The sequence below is a fragment of the Equus quagga genome, chromosome 4, assembly GCF_021613505.1.
Source record: "Equus quagga isolate Etosha38 chromosome 4, UCLA_HA_Equagga_1.0, whole genome shotgun sequence".
NCBI classification, from domain to species: Eukaryota; Metazoa; Chordata; class Mammalia; order Perissodactyla; family Equidae; genus Equus; species Equus quagga.
This window is the reverse complement of record NC_060270.1, coordinates 140,170,772-140,174,736: the sequence shown is the minus strand read 5'-3', so window position 1 is coordinate 140,174,736 and position 3,965 is coordinate 140,170,772. Positions and strand designations below refer to the sequence as shown.

At 37.2% G+C, this 3,965-nt stretch overlaps 1 long non-coding RNA gene across 1 annotated transcript in view; it reads right to left on the bottom strand.

The window, feature by feature from the left end:
• Positions 1-3,240, bottom strand: part of LOC124237745 (uncharacterized) — a 4,758-nt gene extending 1,518 nt beyond the window's left edge. The window contains exon 1 of the long non-coding RNA XR_006888109.1: positions 35-3,240. This is a non-coding gene — a long non-coding RNA (uncharacterized LOC124237745). The remainder of the gene's footprint in view (positions 1-34) is intronic.
• Positions 3,241-3,965: the final 725 nt, after the last annotated feature.

Here is a 3,965-nt window from a genome sequence, read left to right as displayed (position 1 = left end):
CTGCAGCCTCGTTCATCCTGGATACAGTCAGGACCTAGGAAAGCTTCGTACGTTGTTCTTCTTTTACAGTTGTATTTTTGCAGCATCTCCCAGTTTCATTCATTCTTGCTTTATGGATTATAAAAAAATCTACATATTTCTTGTACATATGCATGCAAATGAAAGAAGGGAGCTTGTATTGGTGCCATTTCTCCCTTCGGTTACTGGTTAATGGGATTTGCTAGAATAAATTCCCCCTGATTGAAGGGCGAAAGTAGACCTTTTTGTGTATATCTGTACAGAGATGTGTATATGGAATGTGGTGGCACTTTGCTGAATGTGAACTTGCCTTGTCAATGGAAAGTTTGAGAAGTATTATGTTTATTTATACATTTGTATAAATCTATATATACACGTATGTATATGTGTGTGTATAGATAAAGCTATATACATATATTTCCATAAAAAATGTGTGTGTGTACAATAGATAAACAGCCTTTATTAAGCAAGATTATACATCTATGGAAAATTCTGGATTATTCTGTAAGCAAGAGGAGGTGACAGTCTGGAGTACATCAGGGCATACTGAGATGGAAGTCCTTTGGTTGTAGGTTTATTATGGAGGTGAATTCCTGTTGGAACTCTTCTTGCCAAGCCCACTCTTCTTGATCTTCACCACCTTCTAAGTCAACCTCTCATCATCTGAACATCACACTTCACTGTGTTTTCCCTTTTTTACATCCTTTCTAGCCAGAAGCATTTGGCTTAAGCATATTTCATTAACTTCTCAGTTTCTTTTAAAGATCTTTATCTCGGAAATTTCCCAGAAGATGTAAGTTTTGGTAATATTTTCTGTAGTAATTTTGAGAATTGGGCATTCATCTCTGTCTCAAAAATAAACAGCCAACATTCAAACAAAATCACTTTGAAAGTTTTACCTAGGTGATTTTGGGATATTTTACTTAAAGTAAACAAGAACATAATTATGACTTTACGATTGATATTAGTGTTAACTTTATTTTCTCATCTATTGTCATTCATTTGCCATTTAATAATTTGGTTTACTTTGTAGTTTAATCATGGATTTACCATTTTCATTTAAATGCAAGCATACAAAGTCATGTGGAAGCCTCTTGAATTCTATAGCTCATTTTACTCATGATGGAACTGCTGTAATCAATTCTTGTGTCATGAATTCTGCTATATCTTTTGCCTTTTCTCACATTTGTGACATTGTTCTAACTTTGCTGCAGCTCTCTAGAAGACTCGCATCCCTATATATTGTGCCTTTAAAGCTCTTATGCACACACAGACTGAAGTGTCTACATACATGTGGGAGCATGTGTGCACACACTCTGGAATATACTCACACAGTATGTCTCTGGTATATATTGTGAGAGTGAATATATAGATACTCAAGGCAATGCATCGTTGCTCTCTAAATATATATGTATATAAATAGTGTTGATATACTGTATATACACATGTATATGTATGAGTTTTAAATGGCAATCTTTTACATTTAGCAAAATGCTGCCCCTACTGGAATATTGTCACTGCAATGGCAGTCGTATGTAATGATTTAAAATACATTATCAAAAATTATTTAAAGAACATTGAAAAGTCTCATCTAAAGACATCCACACGTTATTTATTTATCTTCCTTTTCCTTTTACTGTTATGTTTTCTTAACTAAAAGGGAGACTGTCGTTTTAAAAACGCCATCTGTCCCGTGAGAGTAGGAGAGAGCTGGAGGCTCACATGTGGGACCCTGTGCATTTTCCTCTCTGAAATGAAGCTGTTCCTCCACCTGGCCTGTTTATTGCAGTTACGGAGCAATCCTAACATTTCCCTTAGTGCATGTCACCCTCCTTCTCCTGGATCGACTTCATTCGTCGGTTTGCCTCTTCCTCTCGCTAATAAACAATGATCATGGATGTCATTTTGCCTGGAGGAAGTTAACTGCTCTCTAGCTGCAGGGAAATAAATCGCCTCGTTGTTCCACCTTGTTCAGGATCCAGCTTTGAGAGGGCCGCTCTCGTGAAGCTGTCCTGAGTATGTTTTGCATTTATTTCTGTCCTAAGTATGTTTCGCATTTATTTAGTTAAGGGTCTTCCCAGATTTTTTTTTTTTTTAAAAAAGAACTCCAAGTCCGCATGCACTTGACCTAGATTCAATTCTTATTCTCACAGCTTCAGGGATTTTCATTAGTATACCAATTTGGTACACTGAATGAAAGAATGTTAAGAAAAAACTTAGGTATCTTATTTTGACGACTTGGCAGCAGATTACATTTCAAGACTTTACAGAGAGAGAAGATAGATGGACAATCCTAACTTGTAAGCCCTTACAAGAAACAGGGGAGTAAGAGTACCCCTGAGAACTGAAATAGAGAGGTTGGGGTTGGGACGATTTCACACAGCAGCTTTGCGGAACCTGATATCAGAAGCAGCCTTTGACAGGAGCCCCTTGGCGGTTGCATGGTACTAACTAGTGGACTGAGGCAGAGTTGAAATCAAGTTGCAGTGGGAAATCAGAGGCAGTTAGCTGATCTGAAACCAGTGAGTGACAGGCAGGTGGCACAGTTTTAAAATCTCTTGTAACAAAGTAACTGCACGGTAGCAAGGACTAGCATTCTCAAAGCCCTCCTTTTTCAGTGCGCTCCTTCACCTTGGCACACACGTTTAACAGGCCATACATTAAAAATATCTAAAAAAAAACCAAACAAACAACTGCTTAAAGGGAACTTACAAACTGAGAATCTGCTCTGCATCTGTGTGGGTAGCGGCTGGGAGCTCAGTTATATGCACAAGAACCCGGAGCCACTCATTTCTGCACAGACTAGGAGAAGGTGAGACAGGCAGGCTGCGGGCAGAGCCCCCGTCCTGACGAAAGGCACCGGGGCGTTGGGTGTGGTTGCTGGGGAGACTGCGTTTGAAGATGGGCTTTTGGTTTGTAATTTCCCTTTAAACAAGAAGAGATGGCTCACGTTTTCCATATATATCTCAATGAATGTACTGTATTACTGTTTTAAAAATTTGATGAAATAATAATGGATTGGTCTCCTTTTGTTATCTGGTCCTTGTTTAATTTGTTTAAGGGTTTTTGTATACAAAAGTTTACATTTTTATGTATATTTTTCTTGTGTAAAAACTGATGTAATATGTGTATAAAACACTGTATGTATTATCTGTATATAGTGTGACAAAATGATTTTTCTTTCTTTCTTTTGGATGTATTAATAATAATAAATCTTGCTGTGAAGTAGCTTTGTTTTCAGAGTAATTTCCTTTGCCTGGATACTGATGGAAGCTGATAATCCAGGGTAGGTATTTCCCCCCTTTGTTACTTAAATCTAGTAAACATTTCTTTTATATCTTATATTTTATCAAGAACTCTAGAGAGATATGTTCATGGTTCCTTCTGGTTAGACTAACCATGATTAATATTTGTAGTAGCTGTGGATCAATTAAATGCTATCCAAGGTGACTTGAATGTGGTATCCAACCTTGAAATCCAACCAGAAGTTGCATTTGAAATTATCTGCTATAATGGAGGGCTTCCAAGGCAATTTCTATTTTATTTAATCAGAAGCCCCTTCTCTCTTCATTTTCCTACTTTCACAAATATAAGAATAATTTCATGCTGTGTAACGAAAGTTAAAAACAAAAACCCTGAGGAAGCACTCTTTTCCTTTAAGGCATTGCCAAGTGCCTGTCTTGCTCTCCTTGAAAGTGAATTGTTACTTTTTAAAAAAATATGTAGATTGGAACTTTTCATTTCCTGCACTGTGTGTTGTTGCTGAGGGATTTTGTGATATACCAAGAGGCTAGGACAAAATTCGCAGAGAAAAACTCGTAATCTTGTGATCACACATCCCTTCTGTAGATATTCACTGTTTTTTAGTTTTTTGGGGCATTTGGACTTGTTTTCCTTGGTCTCTCATCCAAGAATGTTTAGAATACATGCTAAGATTGTCTTTGGCT